The 9808-nt window shown below is 35.3% G+C and overlaps 1 long non-coding RNA gene across 2 annotated transcripts; it reads left to right on the top strand.

The window, feature by feature from the left end:
• The first annotated feature begins 7508 nt into the window (after positions 1-7508).
• Positions 7509-9295, top strand: LOC110896466. 2 transcript variants are annotated; one of them, XR_002567927.2, is made up of 2 exons: positions 7509-8119; positions 8846-9295. It is a non-coding gene; the product is annotated as an uncharacterized LOC110896466 (long non-coding RNA). The 2 variants fall into 2 exon arrangements; XR_002567928.2 differs by having other exon boundaries at positions 7509-8127.
• Positions 9296-9808: the final 513 nt, after the last annotated feature.

The raw sequence follows: 9808 nt of genomic DNA, 5'->3' as shown, positions 1-9808 counted from the left end.
CACCATCACCTCCATCAACACCATCAAACCACTGCCTACACCACTTCTTCATATTGCTCACTCACACACACTTGCAAAATAGAGAAACAGAGATAAGCGAGAGAAATAGGAAGGTGGATATGGAGGGTGGCCGGCCAGTAGACCACGACGGCGGTACGACGGATCTCCATCGCCAGTGTTGATAAATCGACGTTGCATAGTTGCAGGCTGTAATGGTGGTTCAACGAAGAGTGGTACCAGGTCTCTGGTGTGTGAACATTGAGAGTATGAGTATGGTATTTGTGGAAAAAGGTCAAGGGAGGGATAAAGGTTTGGTTAAATACAGAACTTCAATGTTAAAGGTTTATTTGTTAACTGACCAGAATTTCGGGTGCAATTGCTATTAATGGGTCGAGGTCGGTGTGATTTAGAAAAAGTTTGTAAACCACCTCCATCGTAAGAGGTTTGTGATTCCGGCGGCAATGGTGAAGGGTGATGGTGGCAGTGGTGGATGATGTTGAAGATGATGGTATGAGGGTGAGGTGGTGGCATTTTTCCGACGGGGTGAGGTGGTGGTGGTGGAAGGTGGAGGAGGTAAAGATTGAGGAAGATGAAGAGGGTAGGGTGGGTGGTGGGTCCCACATAATTTTTAAGTATTAATTATATTTCATTTTAATTATTAATTTAACAAGTAAGGGTATTTAAGTCATTTCATACTCACTTAACACCAAAAGCTAACCTCTATCCGCTACAGGGACTATCCGAGAACGAATTTGCAAAACTTGAGGACTATAGCTGTAATTTTAGAAAGTTAGGGACTAAAGGTGAAAATGGAGCAAACCATAGGGACTATCCGGACACTTTTCTCTTCAAATACATAATCTCGTGTCCAATGTTAGAATCGGATCATATCCATCAGTGCAACCACATACATATTTGGTTCGTTGAGTGTTCTTAAACCGTTTTCATTTTGGATGGTTGGTTATGAGTTATGACACTAACCAGTTACTATACGACGTGCATCATTTGTTGGACTGGATTTCCAAACTTTTTTTTTCCGTTCTATAATTTTATGCAATGGGTTTTTTTTTACTACAGACTTTATCTTTTGTTTTAATTTTAAACATTATACATTGTAAATCATACCTAGAGATAAAATAGTACCATATTTTGTTTTAATTTAACTAGGTTAATTATCCCTAGTCATTACGTTTCAATACACACACACATACACACACACACACATATATATATATATATATATATATATATAATTTGATATTTTTAAGGTGTTACATTGCACCTATTTGTGAACATGACCGGTGATAAAAATTCTTAGAGACGTACAATAATGGTCAGATTTTTTAGGAAGTTATATAGATTTGCTTTAGTGTCTTCGCTTGTTCTAGAGTAAACTGTAATTTTACCCCCTGAGGTTAGGGGTCATTGGCACTCTTACCCCCCTAAGGAAATAATTGCAATTTTACCCCCCACTGTTCACTGTTATGTCGCAATCTTACCCTCTAACCTCAATTTTGTTGACTGATCTGTTGACTTGGTGGTGAAATGACTATTTTGCCCTTTTATTTTACCCCTCGTGTTTTGTTTACTCTGTAATATTACCCCCTGCCACCATTGCCACCGTCATTCACCACCACAACCACCACTGCCACCTCCAACCACCACCCTCAACCACCACTGCCACCGCCATTCACCACCACAACCACCACTGCCATCTTCTTCCTCCCCCTCTCTCTCTCTCTAAAAAACCCACCACCCGCCTTCATCTTCAACAATCACCACCGTCATCTCCACCACAGCCACCTCCCTCAACCACCTCCAGCCACCACCCTTTCGGTAGAATCAAAATCGATAACGGTAATCAAAGTATCAGCCCTTAATATCAGTAAATTAAATTACAAAACACAAAGTTCCCTTTTGGCTAAAAACGAAATCAATGAAAGTAATCACAGTATCAGCACTTAAGATTAGTAAATCAAATTAAAAATTACAATAGCTTCAAACAGATTAAACCTAACACTAACAGCAATTACAAACAACAATGCTTCAAATGGATTAACCTATATAATATCTTCAATAGACAAAATTAGCCTCTGGTATTCTACTAACTAACAAACTGTCTTCTACTAAATATATAATATCCACAAAATAAGAAGAAGAAATCAACAGTGATTTACCCATAATAAACAGAGGGTTTGAACTGAATAATCGATCAAATTGTTTGAACTGATAAACAGAGGGTTCTTGCTTGTTGTGGTGGTGGTTGGATCTTCATGATTGGAGCAATTCTTTGGTACTGGAGCGCCACAGAGATCTCTGTTACCAACATATATTGATGGATCAGTAAGGGTTTGCAATTGATTTCCCGTTGGAATTTTTCCGAACAAGTTGTTATGTGACAGATTCAAATGGAAACCCAAATCTTAACTGATCAATCAAGATCCACCGGTGACGATGCGGTTATCAAAGAATCTCTGAAACATCATCTTCACGGCAAACATCATCATCAAATCTCTGGTCATCACCTCCGTTCACCGTCACCGTTCCATCACCACCACCGAACAACCACATCGATCTCCGGTCATCTTCACCGTTCTCCGATCTCTTGTCTTCATCGTCATCGTTCTTAAGATTGTGGTGGCGGCTGTATTTTTAAAATTAGGGTTTTGGACTTATCAATAACGAAGAAGACAAGAGTGGTTGTGGCGGGGGCGGTGATGATGGCGACGGTGATGGTTGTGGCGGCAGTGGTGGTTGTGGCGGTTCAGATGGCGACGGTGATGGTTGAAGATGATGATGATGATGATGATGGAGGTTTGTGGCGGGGGTGGTGATGATGGTGACGGTGATGGTTGTGGCGGCAGTGGTGGTTGTGGCGGTTCAGATGGCGACGGTGATGGTTGAAGACGATGATGATGGAGGTTCAGATAATGGTTGAAGATGATGATGATAATTGCAGTTTACTCTATATATAATAAAAATAATAATGAAAATAATAACAAAAATAAATATAGGGTAAGATTACCAAAATACCCTTACATATAAAGGTCAAACTACCATTGACTGTGGTTAGGGGGTAAGGTTGCGACATAACAGTGAACAGTGGAGGGTAAAATTGCAATTATTTCCTTAGGGGGGGTAAGAGTGTCAATGACCCCTAACCTCAGGGGGTAAAATTGCAGTTTACTCCTTGTTCTATCATTTTGTTCACTTTTTTCCTGTGCCAGGTAATTTTTAGTTGCTTCGTGACCCTTTTCCATGTCCTCTTTCTTATCTCTTCTACTACTAATGTACACTTTATGTTTTTTTGTATTTTTGATACTGTATAAAAAAGTTTGTTGAGCCAGGGTGTCGGAAGAAATATCTTTATCTTTTGGGTAGAGGTAAACTTTGTCTTATCTTACCCTCACATGTCCTACTTTACAAGTGAGATATTACTGGATATGTACGATTGTTTTATATATACACGCGTTTAGTTAGGTGACACGGGGTGGGAACGTTATGATCCGTGATACATTTCTATCACTCGTGGAACACCGCCGCCGGCACTTCCATAACGAGTGATAGAGTATCACTTGTTATATATATAACGCGTTGAAAAACTTTGGTGATGAATGTGTATCTTGTACATTGTGCATTAATACTTGTACATTGGAATCCCATCACTAGTAATACCACCCCACCTACATTTCTATCACTAGTGATAGAATATTGGGTGCCATAGCATGATTTGATTGGATAGTGGAAGTGATAGAGTATCACCCCTCCTCCCCTTATTTACACGGTCTATTTTTAAAACAGTCCAACTAATAGACCAATAATACGGTCGGTTTGACAACCGATACAATTAAAAACATTGATGATGTCTATTCATAAATGGTGGGCAATTAGTTTGATATATATGTTTTTCAAGGGTATTCATAGAAGAAGAAAAAAAGATAAAAAACAAAAATATCACTTTTAAAAACTTTTATAATTTGTCATCTTTGAATATTATAGATAAAATGATCACTCAATAGTTGAGAGCATTTGCATTGATCACATACGATAAAAGTGATACTAGTTCATTGAATATGGCTTCACATCTCTTTTTCTCATGTTATCTAATCTTTTTTAGATTATGACCCGAAAAATACCTCTCGCGTCAATCATAAAATACTATGGTATATATTATACGATTTAAAAAAAAAAAACTTTTAAATTTGATAACGTTACTTTAAACAAATCATATCACGCATAATTAAAGGATATACATATATGGATGTTATAGAGTATTGTTTTAAAGGTCGTGTGACTTGAGGTACTACGGGTTTGAAAATCCTAGTTGTCAAAAATTTGAGTAAAACCATGACCCTATGTAGAATGTAACAGAGGACTCTTTTTTTTTTTTCCTACTGGCATAAAAATGAAAATTAAATAAATTAGTGAGATATTGGATTTAAATAACCCCAACTTTCATCAATTGGTCGATAACAGTCTCAACTTTCGATATATACCACAACACTCCCAACTTTCAAAATGTCACATCAGCTGCCATGTCATCAAAAATGTCACATTAGCTGTCATGTCATATGCCATATTAGCAAAAGAAAGGCCACATCAGCAACAACTAATTGGGCTAGAGTTCAGTTAGTTAGAGAGTGCTAGAGGAAAATAAGTTGAAAGTTGGGAGTGCTATGGTACAAATCGAAAGTTGGGAGTGTTATTGGTTAATTGGTGAAAATTTTGGTTATTTAAATCCAATATCCTAAATTAGTTTACCATTAAAGGCAAAGGTGAAGCCAACCTATAGAATATAGGCTCAACTCTCAAGTAATCGCATAGCTTTTATATGTAAGCTATATGTTCGTTTTTATAATTATCCCTGAGCTTTTAAACGACTAGCACTATACATTTGTTGCGTGATTCAAATTGAACAATGATAGATGGTTTTGAGGTTTTGAAGTGATTAACCCTATCTCATTTGAATCAATTTGTTAAGTTTCAAACATTCTTAAAAAACACTATGTGCTTACCGTTATCATCTCATTCTTTCACTTTATATCATTTAAAAAAATTGTCCTTTTTACCCTTTATCGATGAAGTTTTCTGGTTTTTTATGTCTTTTCTATAAAAATGGATATTATATGTGGTCCCACATGAAGAAGTTTTTTTTTTGAACGACCAACAGAATCAATCACGAACACTCTTGGGGCACCCACTGGACCAAACAGAGTACTCCGAGAGTAACCCGAGTCCACCACCAATTCCGGGGAAAACCCGGTAATCCACCCGCCTGTAGGCACGATGAAGAAGTTTTTTATTACCTTTAATTGTTTACTATATAAAGATAAGTTTCCATTTTTATATAAATACATTTTTTACTAAGATTACCCACATAACCGGAGACTATAAACTATTTATTTAGATCCTTCAACAAGATTGAATTCAAAGTAGAAACCATTTGTTTAATTAGTAAGCTAATCATGTGTTAACTAGTGGCTAAATTAAGGTTTTAGTGTCTTAATCAACTTGCCATGCAATATCCACGCCATTGTGGATAGTTACATCGATAATTATCTTTATTACTGTATATTCTAAGGGTGAACGAGTGGGGGCGGTAAACCCATTCGGTACCGACCCCCCTCCAATGCCAACCATTTTTACCGATCGGGGAAGCATGGAGATTACCGAAATGGGGGCGAAATCGGTGAAGGTTCACCGACTCGGTGAAGGGAGGGAAAGGGGGGAGAGAGAAGGTGTGTGGTGAGGTCTATTTCTTCTCAACCAATCACATTTTTTCTTTTTTTAAATAGTTTACCTAAACCCCATTAGGTAAACAACCGCCAACGTTTTTTTAACATTAGATAAACAATTAACATGACGCTATGTGATTTGGTGATTTGAGAGTTTACTTATTCCAAGTGGTTAACCACTCCCTTCACCCTAATGTCATTGATTCTTTATTTGATTCTACTTTGTCCCACAACACGCTGGTTTATAACGCTGAAACAAGTTCAGATCAAAATAAATAATTTTTCATAAGGATGAAGAAAAGTTTTGTTGATTTAAATTGAAATATATTAATTCACTTTTTATAAGTATTTTCAGTTGCCAACTATGATAAATAAATAGTTTGGACTCTTGTGTTAGAGTAAATTACGATTTTGGTCCTGTGGTTATATCACTTTTACCTTATTAGCCCAAAATAGATTTTTTTTAACATCTGTGCCCCCATAATTTCTATAACTAACTATTTTGGCACCTGAGTCTAACTCAACCCATTACCCTATTTAATTAATTGTCACATGCAACTCACATGATGAGTATATTAGTAAATTCACCTCCCACTTTACCAAATCAGTTAATCAAATGGTTAAAGATAATTCTAAGCATTAATCATCTGAGCAAATTCACTAACTTTTTAGCATAATTCATCAAGGGTTTGTGTAACTTATTTAAAATGATTGTTGTTGTAACTCATAATGTTGAAGAAAGAAGGGTGTTTGGAAACAAGCATGTCGCAGTTGGTGCTAACTACTACGAAGAACAACATCAGAAGCATCTGGTAAAAAAGAAAATATAACAGAAGAAACAGAGCAGTACAGTCAACAAACACAAGCAATCGGAAGATTAGATGATCCGAGTTCGATCCCAGATGTAAGGGTTGTTGAATATTGGGGAGAAATCGGAGATCATTGGTTGCCCCAAACCCTCATTTCTCTATTTGAGCTCTGCTTTTATTGTATAGATGAATGACTTGTGATTTCTAATCAAGCATCTTAGGCAACTAGACCAAATCAGTTGATTCACTCAGACGACAACTAGAAAGTCATCATCATTGCCTCTAAAATCATTGTTGTTTTTTTCTTCATAATTTAGCCTCTACAAGAAACAAGACTAAAAGAATACTGATATGTTTCATCGTATTTGGGGGAAATGATATTTGAAAGAGGAAACAAGCACATAGATGACATGATCGAAAATGTATGGTAGACAGAAGACATGAGTATTACATATGGTGTTGAATATTGGGGGGAAATCGAAGATCATGGGCTGCGAAGGGGGTAACACCCAACCCTTCCCAACTCTAGATTAGCTTGAGTATGGGAGGTTCGAATGACTGCTTCAAACCCACATCTGCAGATCACTATTGTGAAATTAGGGTTTGAGAGGGAATGGTGAAGAAGATGAAGTGATAAAAAAAAACTAGGGTTTTGTTTATAAGGTCAGTGGGAGGTGAATTTACTAATATACCCATCATATGAGTTACATGTGACAATTAATTAACCAGGGTAATGGGTTGAGTTAGACTCAGGGGCCAAAATAGTTAGTTATAGAGACTATGGGGACACAGATGTTAAAAGATTCTATTTTAGGTTAATAAGGTAAAAGTGATATAACCACGGGGGCCAAAATCGTAATTTACTCCTTGTATTATATAAAGTGACGTTTAATGGAGAACCAACTTTAACTATAGAACTATAATAATTACATAAACATATATATGTATATGTATATGGGCTAATTATAATGAGAAAACTCACTCCAGTTGAGAAAACCCAAGAAACCCACATATGTGGCTAGGATTCAGCCACGTCACATCTGCCACATTGATAAGTGAGGGGTATATACGTCATTTTGCATTATTGCAGAAAATGTAACAGTCATTTTCCCTCTCTACAATTAAAACTCACCATATCTTTTTAAAACTCACCAGATCTCATTTCCTCCTTCATCTCTCTTCTCTATCACACTTTTCCCTCTCCCTCTCACTTGTTCCAATATAGAGAAAACAACAACAAAAATGAAATTGGAGAAACTGATGAGCATTAGATCCATGTAGACTCCATCTAGATCTAGATCTGGACCGTCATCTAGATCTGGATCCATCATGTTTCTTTTAAACCCGTTAAGATCTAGATCTGGATCCATCATGTTTCTTTTCAAACCCCATGAAGACGGATTCTCTTTGGTTTATTTTAAAGAAAATCTTACACGAAGAAGATGATGAACCAGATATCGAAGAGAAGGCTGAAGTTTTTGTTCGAAACCAGGGAAAGATCAGGTGAAATTACACATTTTTTTTTACGTTTTTGAGGAGGCTGAAGGGGTTTGTTCGAAAATCTTGTTCAAGAAGGTGAATAAGTATGTTTTTTTTCAGCTTTGTTTGCAAATCTACACTTTTTTAGTCTGCATTTTTGTTGTGGGTTGTGGATCTGCTATTTTTTTTGTTCAAGAAGATGGAGGTTTTTAAGTTCTTGTTTTATGGGTTTGTTGTTTTTATTATTGATTGCATCAATTTTTTGTGTAAAATTTGTTTCAGATATTGTTCAAGAAGGTGAATAAGTATGTTTTTTTCAGCTTTGTTTGCAAATCTACACTTTTTTAGTCTGCATTTTTTGTTGTGTTTTGTGGATCTGCAATTTTTGATAATTAAAAAATGCATGTTACATTTTTTCGTGTTACATAAATAATGCACGAAACTGAAAATAAAGTGTGTTGTATTTCTTGGCATAAATTGACAATTAAAAAATGCATGTTACATTTTTTCATGTTACATAAATAATGCATGTTACTGAAAATAAAGTGTGTTGTTACACTTTTTTAGACTGTTGTTTTTATTATTGATTGCATCAATTTTTTTGTGTAAAATTGTTTCAGATCTTGTTCAAGAAGGTGAATAAGTATGTTTTTTTTTCTAGCTTTGTTTGCAAATCTACACTTTTTTAGTCTGCATTTTTGTTGTGTTTTGTAGATCTGCAATTTTTTTGTTCAAGAAGATGGAGGTTTTTAAGTTCTTGTTTTATGGGTTTGTTGTTTTTATTATTGATTGCATCAATTTTTTGTGTAAAATTTGTTTCAGATCTGTACCGACCAAAACAATTTGAAGTTGATGTTTCAGATGTTGAAGATGATTCAAAAGATGTTTGATGTTAAACATAGTTACGAAATGTAACAATCAAAGAAAAAATGCATGTTACATTTTTTCGTGTTACATGAATAATGCACGTTACTGAAAATAAAGTGGATTGTTACACTTTTTAGACTGTTGTAAAAATAAAGTGTGTTGTTATATTTTTACCAGATTATTGTAAAAACAAAGTGACTGTTACAGAAACAAAGTGTGTTGTTACATTTTTTTTTTGTGTTAGAAATGTAACAATCAATCAAAGCAAAAATGCATGTTACATTTTTTTGTGTTACAAAAATAATGTCCGTTACAGAAAATAAAGTGCATTTGATCATGTAAAAATTATATGTTACGTTTCTGTGTAATATTTTATGTTATAGAAATAAAGTGTGTTATTACAAATGTGGCATAAATAGATAATTAAAAAATGTATGTTACATTTTTATGTAATACAAATACCCATGTTATAAATCCTATATTCATATATGTTTTGCTAGTTACATATTTAACAATTCTAAAAAACAAATTATTTGATGTATGTAACATTTTATTTTGAACTTACAGATGAAATCATGTAAATTAAAGGTTGCATACATTTAATAACTAAAATTTATATATGTAACATATGTCTTACGTTTTGTAATATAAAATAAAATGTTTTTAAAGGTTAATCTGAGAATGAAAGATAGAGAAATAAAATGTGGATGTGAGAGGATTATGAGATAGACTTTTGTGTGTTTCAAGATATCACAAGAAGAGAGAGAAAGTTTGACATTCTCTTTTTAATATGGGGTGGCGACAACTGTTGTGGTGCAAGCATTTGGAGCTATGCAAACGGGGTATTGGCCTGCCGGAAGTGGCTTGTCCGATGTGTGGAGACGGGGAAGAGACGGCTTCTCATTTGTTCACGGCTTG

The sequence above is a fragment of the Helianthus annuus genome, chromosome 12 (assembly GCF_002127325.2).
Source record: "Helianthus annuus cultivar XRQ/B chromosome 12, HanXRQr2.0-SUNRISE, whole genome shotgun sequence".
Taxonomy (NCBI): domain Eukaryota; kingdom Viridiplantae; phylum Streptophyta; class Magnoliopsida; order Asterales; family Asteraceae; genus Helianthus; species Helianthus annuus.
The sequence above is the reverse complement of the archived record's forward strand: the minus strand, read 5'-3'. Positions and strand labels throughout refer to the sequence as shown.